Source organism: Taeniopygia guttata, chromosome 1 (assembly GCF_048771995.1).
Source record: "Taeniopygia guttata chromosome 1, bTaeGut7.mat, whole genome shotgun sequence".
Classification (NCBI taxonomy): domain Eukaryota; kingdom Metazoa; phylum Chordata; class Aves; order Passeriformes; family Estrildidae; genus Taeniopygia; species Taeniopygia guttata.
Window position 1 is genome coordinate 19,125,737 of NC_133024.1, and position 18,765 is coordinate 19,144,501.

The 18,765-nt window shown below is 51.1% G+C and overlaps 1 long non-coding RNA gene and 1 other non-coding gene across 2 annotated transcripts; one reads left to right on the plus strand and one right to left on the minus strand.

Moving 5' to 3' along the window:
- Window positions 1–5,714: 5,714 nt before the first annotated feature.
- On the plus strand, window positions 5,715–12,983 carry LOC140682377 (uncharacterized). The gene is made up of 3 exons (XR_012054032.1): window positions 5,715–10,166; window positions 10,928–10,983; window positions 12,661–12,983. It is a non-coding gene; the product is annotated as an uncharacterized lncRNA (long non-coding RNA).
- Window positions 12,984–13,125: 142 nt separating this feature from the next.
- LOC121469229 (uncharacterized) lies at window positions 13,126–17,329 on the minus strand. Its single transcript, XR_012054031.1, has 2 exons — window positions 15,560–17,329; window positions 13,126–13,995 (listed from the first exon to the last, which is right to left on the minus strand). It is a non-coding gene; the product is annotated as an uncharacterized protein (transcript).
- Window positions 17,330–18,765: the final 1,436 nt, after the last annotated feature.

Sequence of the window (18,765 nt, forward strand, 5' to 3'; positions counted from 1 at the left end):
TGCAGAGATTAGAAAAAGAGGAGAAAAAACAGGCTTAATTGGAAAGCTTCAGCTCCAGGAGCTGCAGGTAGTTTGCTGCCTGCCCAAAAGGATTTATCTACAAGAATCTCACCAGGGTCTGTCCTGTCTCTAGGACTAATCAATATTTCAATTAATTACTTGGACGATGAGAAAAGTGGGAGCTAATAAAATTTCTGCTCACAGTCACAACAGCAGGATTGGAATCCCAGTCATTCACAGCAGATTGGATAAATGCTGTGAAATGGATAATAGTGGGATTTACGAGAGCAAAACAGTGGTGCATGGGAAGGAGGGCTGGGGTGCAAAGTTTGCCCTATGAGAAAGGGGATGTGGCACCAGCTCATAATGCAACAGAAGAGTTTTAAGCTCATATTGTTCCTTTAAATTAAATTGGCATTCACCAAAATTCTCTGGCTGTCCTGTGAGGGGAATATATGACCCCTTGTACTTGGAGGCATAAAATTATCTCCCCATGTTGCTGAATTGAATAACTTGCCCTGCTTATTGCCTAGTGCATCTCCTCCAGTTGTGCCCTCTCGAAGGTCCAAGCAAACAGAGCAGAGTAAATCAGGAATTATTCCTGAGCTTAGAGACAGGTTGAGTAATGATTACTCCTGAAGTATGGAATTCATCTTTGGGGCTTAATGGACTTGCAGTGGAGCTGCTGGAGCGAGTTGCTGAGGGTACTGAAGTGATTGTAGCCAGGGAAGAGCATCCTTTATCCTGCAGAGGCGATGAGAGCTGGCACCGCTCCCCAAGCACCCTCCCAGCCCCAGCCCAAACCCAGCCTCTTCTGGTGCTTCCAGAGTGCTGAAGGGCAGAAGTGCTTTTACACGGTGCTGATAAAGGATTCTAATCCCTCTCCCCTCACTTTTCAAGTGAGAATGGCATTTGCTGAAGAGATCAGAACCTGAGAGGGTTCCAAGCTGTGCACACTGGTGCAACTTTATGAGCAAACTCAGGAAAAATAACTTTCCCTGATAAGCTTGCTACTGAATTCTTCTTGACCTGCTGTCAAAAAAATACTTCCTTTTCCACCCTCCCCATCTCCTGTCTGTCCCAGTGCCATGACCTAATTACACACTGGGCACTGAATGTGTACCAGTTGCACTCAGTAGCTTTGGGTCTCTGTGCTCATCTTTCTTTCCCCCCACAGTTTCTGATGTCTTGTGACTGCAGGAGTGCTCTGGAGCACAAATAGTGAGATATCCCAAAACCTGTGGTCTGGGAGATGGGAAATACCTGTGTGTGAAAGCTCCTGAAGGAACAGTAAATCCAGGAGGATGGGGATGGTGTGCTGAGAAATGGAGACACTGTTGATGGTAATCAAACTGGGAACACTAAAGAAAGCTCCATTCCCATCAGCATGCCTGATGGGGTATAGCCCCCACAGCCCCGGGATGGGACAGACCCATGAGGATCGGCCCCAGAGGAAGGAGATGGCAGCAGCTCTGCCTGATTCACAAAAGCCAAATTAAGATTTTAAGGCAAAAGACTCCAGGTACACACCCCTTTCCAAAAGCTATTTGTTATTGCAAACAGAGGAATTGAAGAAAGACGGAAAGGCCTGGATATTTTGGAGGCCTGGCATCATTCCTGGGATGATCCTGAGCAGACTGAGGCACACTGGCCTTGGCACTGGCAGGCATGTGGGCAGCAGAGGGGCACTGGGGGAAATCCAGGAGCAAGAGCCTGGAATTCAGCTGGACTAAAAATGTCCCTTTCCTATCCCAAAGGTCTCACATGGAATCTTGCTGCATTGCTCTCCTGCACCTGGAGCAGAAGGGGCACAGCCCACTGTCCCCTCCAGCAGGGAGGTGACACCTCCAGCCGTCCCAGGGCTGGGCTCACATAGCCTGAGGATGGTCAGGCAACAAAGGTTTCTCTGGGCCCTGCTGACATGGCAGGCAAGCCCAAAGGAAGTCATAGCTTTCCAGTTTCCAGGAAACTGGGGGGGGGAAAAAAGGCTGTGGCTAGCAGCTGGAATGTCAATCCCTGAAGCCCCAGATGCAAAGTTTCCTGCATTTCTCATTCCTCAGGGGAGCCGTTGCAGAAGATGTTGTGGGAACAGAGGATGCAGGCGTGAGCAGTGCCTAAAATACAGCTGTGAAGAGGAAGCATCTACCTCCAGTACCCCCAAACACCGGGAACAGCCAAAGGCTGCTGGAACAAGCCCTGCAGGCAGAAACAGGCACAGCAGCCCTGCCAGAGCACGGGCTTGGCTCTCTGCACTTCAACAAAATAAAAATACACCGGGTTCGTGGAGTGGCAGAGAGATAATCCCCATCACAGGGCAATCCACGGGTGAAAATAAGGCTGCATCCCTGCTGGAGAGCAGGGTTAGCTGGGATATCGGGAAGGAATCCTTCCCTGGGAGGGTGGGGAGGCCCTGTACAGGTTAGCCAAAGAAGCTGTGCCTGCTCTGGATCCCTGGCAGTGCCCCAGGCCTTGGCAGGGCTGGAACAAGGTGGTATTTCAGGTCCCTTCCAGCCCAAGGCAGAATCTGTGATTCTATTATATGATTCTCAAGGTCAGGGTCCCTGGAGTGGATGGAGAATCACAGAATCACAGAATCACAGGATCACAGGGTCACAGAATCACAGGGTCACAGGGTCACAGGATCACAGAATCAAAGGACCACAGGATCACAGGATCAGAGGATCACAGGATCACAGAATCACAAACTCACAGAATCACAGGATCACAGAATCACAGAATCACAAACTCAGAATCACAGGATCACAGAATCACAGGATCACAGAATCACAGACTCACAGAATCACAGAATCACAAACTCAGAATCACAGGATCACAGAATCACAGGATCACAGACTCACAGACTCACAGACTCACAGAATCACAAGATCACAGAATCACAGGATCACAGGATCAGAGGATCACAGGGTCACAGAAGCACACTGCCCCTTGTCCTTCACTCCTACAAACCCTGTCCCCAGTTCCCTTTGCAGCTGACTTCAGGAGTGAGAGCCCCTCACCAGGGCACTTCTTCTGACCCCAGGCTGTTCCAGGATGTTTCCCTGCTCCTTGCAGGGTAATTGGAGCTCTGCCCTGTGCTCCTGATCCCAACAAGCCTGAGAAGGATTTTTTGACTGTACATTCTCCCTGCCCTTCAGCCAGGTTCCTGGGGGCTTTGTCACACAGGCCTCAGCCTCTGTGCCCTCACATTCCTCTGGCTGCTGTGGTTTAGTGCAGAGAGAGCTCTGGGGCTTTAATTCTGAGATTAATAAATGATAATTCCACTTCCATGCTTCTCTTCCACAAAGGGAAGAAGTTAGGTGTAGGACTCCTACTTTCTGAGGGGGAAAAATTTAAAAAAAATTAAAAGAAAAGAAGAAATGAGATGCTTCTGTTGTGCCTGCTAGTGCTGGCTCCCCTGGGAATCTGCTCCTTCCCCGTCACACAGAAACATCTCAGCTGCTGAGGTCAGTAAGGATCTGCTCAGGGGCTGCTGCTGCTGGGGGCAGCTGCTCTCTGCCATCCAGTTCCCCTCAGACTCCTCCAGACACAGCAATAATAAGTGAACTCAAAGTCCTGAAGCCAGGAATAAATCATGACACGGGTGACACTTGTAATTGAGAGTTTCTTAATTGCTGTGTTTGATTAAAGAGAACTGCCGGCTTTGTGCATAAAAGGCAGAGACTCCAGAAACCCAGGGTAGGAAGAAAAGAGGATAAGAAGATGATGGGAACAGAAAAACTCGAGATCAAGGAGAAGAAAGGCTCAGGAGAAATCTCCTTGGAGTACCAGAGATAAGGGAGACAAAAATAGAAGAGTGGTTTCACTTGTGACTACATCCATGTTTATTTCTGCCCTTTTGGGGCAGAAATACAGGGATTTGTGCTCTCCTGGTGTGAAATGCAGCAGCTATTTAGCACCACAAAGCACCAAAGATAAAGGCAGCATATCAAAAAGAGCTAAAACTGATGGGGAAAATTGTTTATTTTTGTTGAAATAAGCCCCGGGAAATAGGAAAACCTTTCATTAGAACTTTGGTGGCTGTGCTGCTGGGAGGGCCATGCTCCAAAAAAGCCAGGAGCTGCAGCCTGTGCCAGGTGTGGCTCCTGCCTCTGCAGCTGCTCCAAGGTCAGGGAGACCATCCCTGTGCATCTCAGGGGATGGGGGTGGCTCTCCTGCCCCAGGCTGTCTTCCAGGGATATTCCTGACCTCTGCAAGTGGTTCACGGGGAAATCCAGAATATTGATCACAGGGAGACAACAAGCACAGAGAAAAGAGCAAGAGGAATGGGGAAAGATTCCCTTCTTGGAGGAAAAATTCCTTCCTGAGGTGTTATTCCCTCCCATGAGGCTTTTTGCCAGCCCAGGTGGGCAAAGCTGGGGGAGCAGAGTGGTTGAGGAGCCCAGAGAGGGTCCAGCTTTAGGAAGAGCACGACCAGCACAGGATATGTGTACTCTTCTCAGACTTTACTTGCCTCTTGCCCAGTGTTTTCCTCATTTCCAAAGGAATTACACCGAGCAGGAGCCCGGCTCTGTCCTGGTTGGACAAGTGTGGATAGGAAAGGCAATGATGCTTAAAGGCTGCAAGGCTGAGCCTGGCTTAGGTAAATCCTCCATCCTGTTCAGTTTTTTTCCCAACTGAGATGACTTTTTTGCCTTTATATGAACTCCTTAGCACCAGCTTCATTGCTCCCAGGTAGAAGCTGGAGACTTGGTGACACTGCAGGAATAAAGATACTCCGTTTCCTCCCGCTTCCATTGCTGTCCTGGCTGCTGTCTCCAGCCAGCTTTGAGCAGGTCTGCTCTGAATGAAAACAGTATCTGTGCTCTGGGTTAGTGGAAAGAGAGGAGAAGGAGAAATCCTGGTGCAGCAGAGGCTTGCAGGGAGCTGGTGCCTAGGCACTGGGCCACGCTGGGGCAGGCCAGCTCTGACACTGGGGATTTCCACAAATAAATGCACAAACAGTTCCAGCTGCAGCCAAAATCTTCAGGAGCCCCCTGAGTGGCTGCCTTGCACTGACTGATACAGGGGCTTTCAATGTACAGACAGTGCACTACAAAATCTTCACCTGGGTGCAAATTTGACCCTAAGAAATCTTTGCCTTGAGCTAAAACAGTGTAAAATTTGGGGTACTCTGTAAATTTCTTTTTTTTTCCCTTCCCTTTAAAAAACCTTTAAATACATGATGTGGTTTTAATGAAAAACAGCTCCCCAATAATCTGCAGCACAGGCTCATGAAATTTCCAGACTCATTAATTTAGAGAATCATCACCAAAAAAAACCCTGGGGTTTGATGATTTCTAATGATTTCCTTTGTGAACAGAGAGTCAAACTGAGCTGCTTCGTTCCTACAGCTCCCAATTGCTTCCCACTGATGGGTTTTTTCCCCGCATCACTTACATCTGTCTCTCTTTAAGCTTTGACAAATGTGAGGGCTTCTGGCACAGACAAATGGTGCATCACACCTTTGGAAAGCTCGGGAGCATCTTCATCTTGTTACTCTTGTCACACGTCCTCAGCCTTCCTTCCTGTGACAGCAGTGTCCCCAGGAGTTTCAGGGCTGGGTTCGGAGATCCACTCATCCACCATCCTTGTGGGAAACAGCACAACGTCCACAAGCAGCATCCTCCTGGCCTTTCCACAACTCAAGGGGCTTAGGAAAGATGGGGACAGACATTTCGGTAGGTCCTGTAGTGAGAGGACGGGGGGGGGGGGGAGGGGCTTTACACTAAAAGAGGGACGATTCAGACCAGGTATGAGGACTTTTTACGCTGAGGGTGGGGAGGCACAGGTTGCCCAGAGAGGTGGTGGCTGCCCCTGGATCCCTGGAAACATTCTAGGAGAGGCTGGACAGCCTCTGAGCTGCTGATCCAGGGGAAGGTGTCCCTGCCCGTGGCAGGGGCTGGACTGGCTGAGCTTTCACAGGTCCCAGAGCATCTGTGATTCCTGCACGCTGCAGTGCAGGAGCTGCTCCTCCCTGTGCCATCCACCCAGCTTTATTTGCCCTCTCCAGGTGTGCCCAGACCTCTGGGTGATCTCTGCAGGGCTGGCACCACCGAGAGGAGGGACAGCAGCAGTGGCACTGTGCCTCTTCTCCCCTTACAGCCACGGCTGCACTGCTGGGTCCAGTTTCAGCATCTCGCCCCAAGGACAGCCCAAAGGGAGCTCAGGTGACAGCAGTGAGAATAATCAGGGGCCAGGAAAACACGAGGTACTAGGAAGCAGTCGGTGTCATTTAATCTGGAGGGAGGAGGCAGAGAGGAGACAATGGCAGTGTTCAATTATGCAAAAGGTCACTGCCAAGGGGGGAGTTCGGAGCTTCCAGGCACAGCAGCAGAAGGCATGGCCTGAAATTTCGACAAGGACAGCCAGGCTGGGACGGCATTTCCAGCTCCCAGCACACAGCCCGGGGCTGAGTGGGGAGGGAGAGAGGCAGGGGCTCAGTCAGACATCCGGGAGGGGTTTCATGGCACTGACCCTTTTTGGGGACGCTCTGCTGTGAATGAGCAGCTCAGGGGCCCTGAAAGGATCCCTATCAAAGGTATTGGCAAAGTGGGTTTAATATAAACTTAGAAAAAGGTAGCTGAACAAAACTCAGTGGCGAGGGTCACTGTCACTGCCCACAGGGGTGGAACACAGAGGGAAATCAAGTTAGGATCGATTAGAAGGGTTTGCACAGAGGCTGAAGGCACAGAAGGGTAAGTAAGACCCCCCCTGCTGAGTGGAGCCACTCACTGCCCAAAATCCTGATGGAGCTGAGCTGGGGCTAGCTCCAGTCTTGGTCTCAGACTTGGACAGGGATTTCTGCCTAAAAGAATTAACTACAGGGATTAATTCGTGCTAATTCAGAGCCTCAGCAAGGATCTGTTAGGCACAGAGGGTCTCTCTCCCCTGGGCAAGGAAGGATCTCAGTCCTGGGTGAGGAATCTCAAGCCCTGGGAGATGTCCCTCCTCCAGGGGAGATCCCACCATGCAGCCACACCTCCAGGAAGGTTTCCCAGACCATCACATCTATGGGATGAAGCAGTCAGACTGTGGACAAATTGCATCCCATGGGAAAAGCCAGCATGAGTCTCCTGGTAGCCACAGCTGTCTTTATTCCTTGCTGAAGGAGCCCTGGAAAAGCCCCGTGATTCATGTATTGTTCCCATGATCCGTGTTCCAAGCTCTCACACCCTGTTTTCCACAGGCCACTCTCCTGCTCTGGGGGATTCCTGGAGGAATTCTTGGCTCACACAGCTGAAGCCTCCACATCCTTTAGAGCTAAAGTACTGCTGGTATGAGGGGTGCTGTGCTGAGCTCAGACACTGTAGCTCTCCTGGTCCCACCCAGCCTTGCTTTTGGCTAATCTGGTGCCCCAGAGCCCCAAACTGGCTTGCCCTGTGCTGGCTGGCAGCAGCCAGGAGCTGAACACCCCACAGCTTGGGGGGACCCGCCCTGGGGGAAGTGCCAAGAGGAAAAAGCTGCCCAGGAGCAGGGAGGTTCTGTCAGCTGTGCCTGCACTCCTTGGAAAGCAATTCTGCACTGATGGATCTGCTCCTCGGCCAGGCTCTGAAAGAGCAGGGAGATAAATGGGAGAGGCTGTGGGGAAGAGTAATGGGAATGATCCAGGAGCTGGGAAAGCATGGGAGATGAAAGCTGCCCTGCCAGGGAGATTAGGGCAGCAAAGGTTAAGAGGCTGCTGAGCTGCTCCCTGTGCTTGCCAGTGGGGACAGAGAATTCCTGGGGGGAAGGGATCTCAAATGCTCTTTGAGCTGGAGTTCAGGAGCTCACAAAGCCTTTGGACTCCCTCCAGGGCCGAGGGTGGGACTGTTGGGGTGTCCTATGCAGGGCCAGGAGCGGTGCTTGCTAACCCTGTGGTTCTGTTCCAGAACATTCCATGGTTATTTGGAGAAGACCTGGCTGGCACAGGCTGAGGAGAGCCAGCAATTAAGCAACGTGGCTAATTGCAGGTTGTGAGCTCTCAGTAACCCCGAAGGAATTCCAGCACTGAGACCTCCCTGTGTCCCTCCTGCTGCTCCAGGGATCCCTCTCGGGGCTCTTTGGGCAAGGACCACAGCTGGAAGCGACCAGTGACAGAAATGCTCCCTGGAGGGGGGATTTCCACCAGGAAATCCAAGGGAATGGCACAGACAGCAGCATGGTGTGGGACAGGACCTCCTGCCTGCTTCACCAAGGAGCCTGGGGGGCCCTGGCATGGGCAGGAGCTGGGGCAGAGGAGAGAGCCGGGGGAAGTGAGGGATGGGGAGGGCGATGGACGGGCCAAGGCTCCTGCTTGGCCCTTTTCCTGCTGCCAGCACCACCTACCTCTTCTTCTTGTTGGAAATGCCCCAACCTGCCTCCAGCCCAAGGGATTGAAGAGCCCCACAGCAAAGTCCTGCTGTGGGTTGGATGGAGAAGGGTCACCTGCCAAGCTGGCATCTTTTAGCCAGCATTCATTGCTCTGCTTCTTCTTCTTGCAGCTGGAATCCCAGTTTGGAGGTGTCCCAGCCACTCTTTTTCTCTGCATCTGAAGCTAAACCAGGGCCCTGCTGCAAAGGGCAGGGCACAACTTTGCTCACAACTTACTACCCAGCTTTTGACTGTGTCCATTGTCCATTAAAATGGAGATAAAACAAACAAAAAAAAGTCATTAGCAGTTTAGCAGAGGGTCAGAAAGCAGGTTATTGACTTGCTTTATCACAGCTCCAAAATCCTCCTAAGAATAGAGCACTTTAGATTAATTGGGGGGAAAATGGATTGGAAAGTTGCAATTAAGTTGATGGCATAATTTTTGGGGGAAAAAAACAGGTGTTCTGCCACAGCTGTAGTTCTCTCCCTGACTTTAATTGGTATGCCAGTCCCAATTGTCGGTATTGATAAAATGCTGTCCATTAAAAAAAGAAATGTATCATTAGCATTGGTTTAAAAGGTCCAAACATTTTAAAGGAAAAAAAGATTATCAAAAACCAGAAAAACTTCAACCGTTTTTTTTTTCTTTAACCTTTCAGAAGTTTGGGGTAATTGTCTCAGCTCTGTGCAGGAGTGAGGGAGACGAGTGGGATGCTTAATTGCCCAGCCGCTGGAGGAGCTGGCAGTGCCCCTCAGCCACACCCAGTGACACCGAGGATGTCATTAGCAGGGCTTTCAGCGAGCGTTCTGCAGCCCCTGGGGCACGGGGGGCACCGGGTGAGGCAGCAAAGCCAGCATTGATGGGAACGAGCATTTCTGCAGGGCACCGAACCAGGAAGGGGGCACAGCCCATCCCGAACTCCTTTGCATGGATCTTTCTGTTAACAGCCCTGCCTGAGAGGCTTTTCCATGGCATCACAGGGTTTTGGGAGGGAGCCTGAAGCCCAAATCATTCCCACTCCTGCCATGGACAGCAAGGACACCTTCTGCTCTCCCGGGATGCTCCAAGCCCCATCCAGCCTGGCCTTGGGCACTTCCAGGGATCCAGGGGCAGCCACCAGCACTCTGAGAAACCCGTGTCAGTGCCTCAGCACCCCCGCAGGGAGGGATTTTTCCAGCCTAGATAACTCACGGGGTTCTTGCACCGCTCTGCAGAGGCAGCACCTGGCCAGCACAAACAAACTGAAGTTTCAGACCAAGCAAGTTTCTGACAGCACCACCGAGTGCTCTGGAGGAAAGCAGGTTTTGCTCTCTGTGCCTCTGCCTGGTATTCGCCATCTGTGCTGGCACCAGGACAAGTCTCTGAGGTCCTGAGGGGTCCGTGGAGCTCAGGGGATGCCATGGTGCTGAGCACAGAGGACTCGAGGCACTGGGGGGAAAAGGAAGGAGAAACTGAGTTTCTGCCCTTCTAATAATGTGTCTGCTTGATTAAAGAAAAAAAATCCTTCACTGCATTTAGATTAGAGGAGTGAATTTGGAAGTGCGGACCCTAATCACTTCAGGCTGGCAAAGGGCAATTCCATTCGCTTGCCCTGAGCTTTCCCAAAGGCTTTTGCTGAAATTCTCCATCTCAGCAATGCCACCACTTCTTCTTGGGTGTTTATACCCTTCAAACCACTCTGCACAGGCTTCAGATTCTCCTTTGCCATCATTCACTTGAGCTGTTCATATTTAACTCCACTAATCTCCCACCAATAAATCACTGCCTCCCAGCCCTTCATCATTTTCAGCGCTGTTCCCAAATCCCTTGGAGATGCTCACACCCGTCAGGCACTGAGGTAATTAATAGATGGCAGATCTCTGCCAGGGCCGAGCCGCACTCCTGGAAAACAGCCACGGAGGGGAAGGGAAGGGAAGGGAAGGGAAGGGAAGGGAAGGGAAGGGAAGGGAAGGGAAGGGAAGGGAAGGGAAGGGAAGGGAAGGGAAGGGAAGGGAAGGGAAGGGAAGGGAAGGGAAGGGAAGGGAAGGGAAGGGAAGGGAAGGGAAGGGAAGGGAAGGGAAGGGAAGGGAAGGGAAGGGAAGGGAAGGGAAGGGAAGGGAAGGGAAGGGAAGGGAAGGGAAGGGAAGGGAAGGGAAGGGAAGGGAAGGGAAGGGAAGGGGCAGCCACAGTTGTGTGCAGAGCATCAGCTGAGCAGTGAGAGGAAGAAAAGGAGCCGAGTTCCTCTTGGAAGGGCATGGTCCCAGAGAGTGCAGATCTGGATGTGGGCTCTCTGGGCCCCATAAATTCCACCCAGACCTGCCATGCTGAGGCAGCACAGAGATCTTTTTGGGGGCAGCAGCCAAAACACCACTCAGACTGGACTCCTGACCAGACTTCCCCTTCAATAACTCATCTGTGGAGTGATTCCCCTTCTCCAAGACACAGCCACCTCTTCCTCCCCCAGAAAGAGAGGAGAGAACTCAGCAGGGCTGAGCAATGTGGCTGAGGAATAATGAGTGGTGTCACCTCACTTTGCAGGGTCAGGAAAGGGGTGAGGACGCTGCAATTGATGCTGCTAGGAGGAAGATTTATTAACCTCTTGTTCTCTTCTTTTTTTAGCACTCTCAAAGTCACCAACATGCTTCTGCACTGCTTCCAAAAACGAGGAGTTGCAGGTGCTGATAGCATCTGACTTCTCTGATTTACTGAAGCTGCTGGGGAGAGGAAGCAGAGATAAAGGGAGCCAATTCATGCTGCTGTCCCATGGGGATGGGTCCTCTGGGGACACCACCAGACACAGAGCATTCCCACAGAATGTTTCCCAGAGAATTTGAGGCTACCCCATCCCTGGAAGCATTCCAGGACAGGCTGGCTGTGGCTTGGAGCAACCTGGGACAGTGGAAGGTGTCCCTGTCCATGGCAGGGGCGGCACTGGGTGGGCTTTAAGGTCACCTCCAACCCACATCTTTCTAGAGGGCTCATTAAGGAAAATCTCCTGTACTTCGGCGGAGACCAGCAGGCTACTGGTGCTGTCATGGCTAACGAAATCACACGTCATTGTGTAAACCTGCCAGTGTCTCCACATGTCCCTGTGGGACTCCTGCTGCCATCCCTAGCTGTGAGGAGCATGGGGGGAGGAACATGTCCATGCAGATGTTATCTGTACGGATAAGGGCTGGTGGCCTTGCACTTGACAGCTCTGCAGGCATGGAGTCCATCTATCTGCTTTGTGGGCTCAAGCCAGCACACACAATCAACTTCAGACATGCAGTATGGAACAGTGATGCTGCTTTCTGGTAAAAGGGAGGGGGGAAATATCCTCAGATACCAGCAGCCAAGAGAAAACTTTGTGGAGAGGTCAAGGACAGGGGGTTGTGGAAAGTGAAGGTATCCACAGAGGCTGAGGAGGTGTAAGCAAGGATGCAAGGCCAAGAACAGCCAGAAAACCACTTACAGCGCACTGGAGAGGGCTGTGGGAGAGCTTTGGGGATTTTTGGTTTTTCTGGACACTGTGCAAGGACTTTGCCACCAATATTTAACCAGAAAGCAAAGGATGTTTAGGAGCACCTCTTGTGCTTGGCTCTGCTTGCTCACTCGTTTCTGCAGCTCGCTCTCAGGGCACCAAGTCCAGTGAAATTAAAGGATCCTGGCTGAGAGAAATCCAGCCTAAGCAACCTGATATTTAGCAGGAAAATAACCCTAAGGGGGTGTGACACCCTCAGATGTTCTCTGGGTCAGCAGTGGTGGGATCAGGGCCAGGAGGGCTCTGCTGTAACCAGCCCTTAGACAAACCCTGTGTCTTTACCCCCACACTGAGCAAAGAGGCAAGGAAAGGGTGGCACGTCAGCAGCACGCCTGCCCTCCCATCCATCTTCCCTGGCCTCAGGAATTAAACAGCAGAGCAAATATTGCCTCCCTGTCAGACCTGGCCGGGTACTGTGCTCCTGTTTGCCTTGTGCTTTTCAAGGAGTGCCATCAGGGAAAGTCTGACACAGAACAGCACAGGCCTGGGGCAGCAGGAGGGGGGTCCTGGCAGGGGATAAGCAGCGGACATCAGCTGGAGGGAGGCAAGGGAGGAATAATTATCCATCCTGCAGAGGGCAGGTGCTGTGGTGTGGCCATGGCTCGAGGCAGCCATTCCCAGAGATTCCCACTCGCACCTCCAGATTTATGAGCCTGTTCTCTCTGCCCATTGGGAACATCTGCTCTGAGGGGAGTAAGGAGGCAGGAGATGTGGCCTGGGGAGGTCAAGCCTGAGGAGATCTCGTTTAGCTGTTTCTCCTCCCCTTTCCCTCGGTTTCTCTGTGCTGTAAGAGCCTCACGGCAGCTCGTGCCTTTTACTTTTACTCCAGATTGAACATCGTGGAAAAATCCAAAGTAAAACCTGTTCTCAGCTTTGGGGATGGAAGCTGCCAGCGTGGAGGACGTGTCTGCATGAGTCCTTGCAGGAGTGGGTGGGCACCCAGCCCTGCCAGTGCGTGCTGCTACAAGGATGCAGGGCACCTCCACCCCACATGGGATGTGTGCTTGCTGCCTTAACACTTGGCTCCCAAGAGCCCTCCCAATCTCCTGATTTCACAAGGAATCACCATTTTCCACAAAACGTGCTTTCTTTTGCAGGTGTTTCCTGACCCTGAGTCTAATTTCTCCTTTCTCTGTGTGGAGAGCTCTCTGGGAAGCAGGATCTGCTATGGAAACACTCCTGTCCTGGCAGGATCTGAGTGTCCAGGGGGAACTCGTGAGACTGACACCTCCTTGTGCTGTCCTTGTGTTGTAAATGCAGGTGAACCCGGCGGAAAGAAATGACGATGTCTGGCTTTAGTTCAGAAGGCTGAATTGTTTCTTTATTATAACTATACTATAATACATTAATATACTATTTAAAGGAGATATTAAAATATATATTTATTTCTTCTATCTACCACATCTAACTCACTCACAACTCGTGACCCTCTCTCAAGAGTCCAGCCCCAGGTGGGTTGGATTGGCCATCAGGCTCAAACAATCCTCACCAGAATCTAGTTAAGCAATCATTCTAGGTAAACAATTCTCCAAACACATTCCACATGGGAAAACAAGGAGTAGAAATAGAAATTGTTTTCTCTTTCTTTCCTCTGTGCTCCTCTATGAAAAATCCTGAGAAAGAGAAGAATGTGCCTGCCACACCTCAGCCACCCCAGGTGCTGCTCTTCAGAGGAGGAGCTGGCAGGATGAGGTGTGCCGGCCCTGTGCAAAATAACCCTCTCACCTTGTCCAAAATAACCCCTGGCCTCTGCCAAGTCTTTCCCGGCCGGGGGCCCAGCCTCGGCCTGCATTTCCTCCCTGGGGGATGATGCTGCACCTCGGAGCCCCACGGGCAGGCCCCAGGAGTGGAGCATCCTCACCCCAGGCTGATGGAGCACAGCCTGCCTCGGCGCTGTGCCTTGGAGAAGGTGGCTTAATCCTTATCAGCCGAGGAGAATTCCATCAAACAAGCGGCAGCAGGGAAATGGAAATGCGGAGATCCATAATTCATGACAGAGAGAACACATTTAATAGGTGTGCTCAGCAGCAGCCCGGCTCAACACCTTGTTCTCCATGCCTGGGATGATGTCAGGTCACTTGGGATTAGCTCTTTGTTCTCCAGGGCTCCATCTGCCATCCCGAGCTTGGTGCAGGATGAGCCCTGTGCCCACAGCCACTTGCAGCTCGGTGTCAGAGAGAAAAGGGCTTATTTAGACATAAATGAGGAAGGAAATATCCACAACAGATCCCAGGGTACAAGGTCTTATCAGCAATTTCCTTCCCTACTTTGCCAAGGCCAAGATAACCCTCTGTGTCTCCCGCCAGGGCAGGAACCTGAACATCCCTGATCCCCTCACAGCTTTATTATAAACAGCTTTATTCAGGGTCTGGGATGTGCACAGGATGTGAACCTGAACCTTCCTGATCCCATCCCATGGAACAGCTTTACTCAGGGTCTGGGATGTGCACAAGATGTGAACCTGAACCTCTCTGATCCCATCCCATGGAACAACTTTATTCAGGGTCTGGGATGTGCATGGAGATCACGGCCAAGCCCTGGGGCAGAGAAGATTTCCTGGGCACTGCACAAGGCAAAGCCTGCACAGGAAAGTTCTAATTCCCACACGGGCTTCCCGGTTCCCTCTCTGGGGCTCCTAAATAGCCGCTGCCATTCCAGAAATGCAGGGGGCTCCTTGTGCTCAGTCCAGAGACAGGACACAAAGCTGGGATCTGCAGATGGGGCCTGGGTAAGGTGAGAATCCCTGGGGAAGTGGGTGACCCCAAGGAAATGCAGCTGCTAGGGCAGTGATCCCTCCCATCCCTGCACAGGAGACCCAGCGCTGCTCCTTTGGTGCGCCTATCCTGCATTAGGGAAGGCACATGCGCCCTATTTGGTAATGGGGAATATGGGAAGGACGAAGAACCCAGTCTGGCAACCTCCTTCAACTCCCCCTGGAAATACCAAAATAACCTTCCAGGTTCTTTCCCTGTCCAAGGGAGGGGTTTTTCTCCTTTCCCTGCTCAGATTGCAGCCAAAGGCAGACAGATGACAAATCCCTGCGATGGGAAGGGGAGAACCCAGCACTGCATCACCACAGTGTTGCTCCCTGAAGACACATTCTCTGCATGGGAAAACAGAACTTTCTATTTCTATTTCTATTTCTATTTCTATTTCTATTTCTATTTCTATTTCTATTTCTATTTCTATTTCTATTTCTATTTCTATTTCTATTTCTATTTCTATTTCTATTTCTATTTCTATTTCTATTTCTATTTTTTCTATTTCTATTTTTATTTCTTTCTTTATTTTTAATTTTTATTCTTCTTTTTTCTATTTCTATTTATTTTTCCCTCTTTTTTCTTTGTAATTTTTTCTTCATATTTTTCTTTCTTCATTTTTTCTTTATCCTTTTGTTTTCCTTCTCTTTCTTTATCCTTTCCTCTTGCTATTTTTCTTCTCTTTTTCTCTTTCTTTTGCCCTTTCTACTTTTCAGCTTTCTTTCTTCTCTTTCTTGCCCTCTTTGTCTCCAAATGATGTTTAATTCCTCGGGCAGTGTCTGAGGTCAGCGGGCAGGGCTCCTTGCATCCCCCTGCTCTTGCCGAGGGTTCGAGAGCCCTCTGCTGTCCACCCAGCCCTGCCCACTCTGTCCCTGTCTGAGTCACTTTCAACCTGAGGAGCCGTCAGAGCCGTCCTTGGGATGTGGGGACAGCTCCCTCTACAAGGGAGGAATGCTCCTGTATCCTCACCTTGCTCCATCATCCAGCTCTTCCCTGGCTCAGGTTCTGCCTCTAATGTCAACACGCGGCTCAGGACTCTCCATTTTTTCCTGTGAAAGACAATCTTAGAAATTATAAATGAATAATTAATGCAATATTTATCTGAAGCATAATAAATGTGTAAAGACTGCTCCCGTCATGTGGAGAGGTGCTAAATTGGATCATCATCCACACAATTCCCATCACAAAGGTAGTAATATCCTTCCAACTACCATATAGATCACTTCAGCTCAGTTATGCACACATAGAAAGCCCCAGATGAGCCTTCCTGCTGGGGCCCTATCAGTGCTGCCACAAGTCCTCAGCAACAGAGGTCATGGCTAGCTGGAATGCAGGGAAAATTTGGCTAGATTCAATAATTCATATCCATATAAAATGGGCCTGAGTGGGAAAGAGAGGATTAAATACAAAGTGATCCCCAGAGCCAAGATTACTTGCTGATGCTGGTGGCGGTACCTCGGACAGAAGGAGATTTTTCCTGTTGGCTTTGTTAGTTGTGCATAAAAGCCTCATTAGCCCATTCTGCTGGTCATCCATTTTTTATATGTGACATCTCCTTTGGAGTGACTGTGGCTCTTTTCTCTGGCCTCTTTTGGGTGTGGGGGTTTCTGTACCTCCTTGGGCTGAGGATGTGTCCTGAGAGACATGGGACAGGACAAAACCCTCCAGCCCCATGGCCAGGGCCCTTCCAGACCTCCATGCCCCCAGCACCAGCAGAAGGGTGGCAGGAACGATGTTTGGACAACCCCATGAGAGCCCCTTACACCTCCATTCCCCCACACCAGCCCCAGGCAGGTTGCAGCACATGGCTTCCTACAAAGACACTCTAGGAAAAGGAAATATTCACTTTCTGGGGTAAATAGCAGGGCTTCCTGTTCTTTCCAACTAGATATGAAGTAATCCTTTGTTTTTATTAGATACTTGTTTAAGTGGGAACCAGCCAGACCTCCTGGCTGGGGGCACTCACCCAGACAAATGGCCAGACTGGAGGTAGAGTGTTCCCAGAGGCAAAGTCCTCCCTGGCTCATCCCTGGAGCCCAGGTGTCTCCATCTCAGCCTCACTGACTCCTGGGGGGCAGTGACGGGAGCAGGAAAGGGATCCCCCATGGCAGCAGGGGCAGCTCTCATCCCTGGGGATCCACCTGCACCACACCTGTAGTTGGAAGGCCCTTCCCTGTGTTGGGCCACCATTTCTGAGCCTCCAGAGCCTAACAGGCTGGGCTGAACGGGGGGGATTCCGTCCCTCCTGCCTCTGCCTTGGCATGGATCACACCCTGAGAATCAGCCAGGGTCTCACTGCTCCCAGGTACAGACAGTCACTTCTCCAGCCTCCCATCAAATCCAGGCTCTTGCAGGTGCTGCCTGGGGCACGACACCCGAATGCTGCTGGAGGCTCCTAGCCTTCCTCCACCTCCTCCTCCTTCTCCTCCTCTTTGCCCTGCCCCTGCTTTCCATCAGCCTCCCTCTGCCCACCCCAAGGTGCATTCCATGTTGGTGATAAGTCTAGGAGCTGGAGTAGTGAGGGATATTCCTCCTCCCCTGCGAGGTCCTGAGTACTCTTCCTCAAGGAAAAATGAAGCGTTTTGAGATATTTGGGGCTCTGCCCTGGTTCAGATGCCCCCAGGCAAAAGCTCAGTGCTGGAGCCAGGCTGTGGAGAGCAGAGGAGGCAGAGGAGCGAGCACCGTGCTTTGCCTCCTCAACTTTGCTGATCAGCATTCCAAATCTAATGAAGCTGGGGGAAGCTGTAATGGATCACGATGCCGAGGTGGCTGGACGCTGGATGTGGAGATGGAGGGCCATGGTAATGTGACAAGAATTAATGAAACATAACCAGACTTTCATATAATTAAAACCAGTAATTGCTGGAAAGATGGCTCATGCAAAACGATGGGCTGGGGGTGGGCAGGGTTGATTAAAACTGGTGACTGGCTACAAATGATTAGATTAAAATCAATTAACTGTAGAATTGCTGTCTGGCATATGGAAGGATAATTCAGTTATGTAACCGACAGCAGGATTTGCACTTTGCAAATGTTGTTTCAGTGTATCAGACCAGGCTTAGGCAACCTGGTTATTTAACAGGACACACTTGTGATTCCTGGTTCCGAGGGTGGGATTTGGTAACAGGATGCAAGGCAGAGCCCGCAGCCCAGGGCTGCTCTCTCTCTAAAGAGCAAGAAAGCCCAGAGACGGCTAGGATCCCCTGCTCTGCCCTGGTTATTTGTAAACAGGAGCTCTTTTAAAGACTGGTTGGATTAAGGAAGCATTAGTGGAATTCAACGCTCGGCATCCTCCCTAGAGTTTGCTGGTGGCACTGCCCATTAGCGCTAATGCAGCCGCATTAGTACATTGAAAGCATTCATGTGTCACAGCATCCCTGACGCTCCGGCTCCTCTTCTTTCCCTAAGCCCCGGGAAAAGCTGGGCTGAAACCCTGCCGAGGGACAGCAAGGAGCTGCTGGCTGCAAAAGGAGGTGGGACTGGCCCGGGCACTGCAGGTAACCCTACAACACCCTCCTGCTCTGGGCTGTGGGTCAAATAAACCCTACAGCATCCTGTCCCACCTCTAAGGCTCCTCTTGCTGCTGTGGATGAGCAGCCAGCTCTGGGAAAAAGCCTGGAGGTGCCAGGGCAGTGCTGGCAGGCATTACACTTTAATAGGCTTGAGGTCCTGCTGAGATGCTGGGTTGGCTCATCTTCAATACAGCCGCACTGAAGATCACCCTCTTCTTACACATCTTGGTTTTTAGCAGACATTTTGTCTCTTCCCAGCTCTTCTGTGGCCAAAGAAAAAGCACTCTCCCATCGTGACACCCCTGTCACCAACATCATGACATGCAAGGGCAAAAAAGCTTCACTCCAGGAATTGTTCTAGGTGAGGTTGGATGGGCCTTGGAGCACTCTGGGATAGAGGAAGTGTCCCTGCCCGTGGCAGGGGTGGCACTGGATGGCTTTAAGGTCCCTTCTACCCCAAACCATTCCATGATTTTCTTTCTGGTGAGCTACACTCCAAGCCCATGTTGTTCCCAAGACCTAGAGCTGCATGCCAGGAGTGGTTCTCAAAATTTTGGGGTGGTGCAGAAAGAAGTTCCAGTGGTGCAATGAATTTGGCCCAGCTGTACTTGTGTCCTCAAGAGGGGAGAGCTGTTGGTTCTACTGACTGCAGAGAACCCAGCC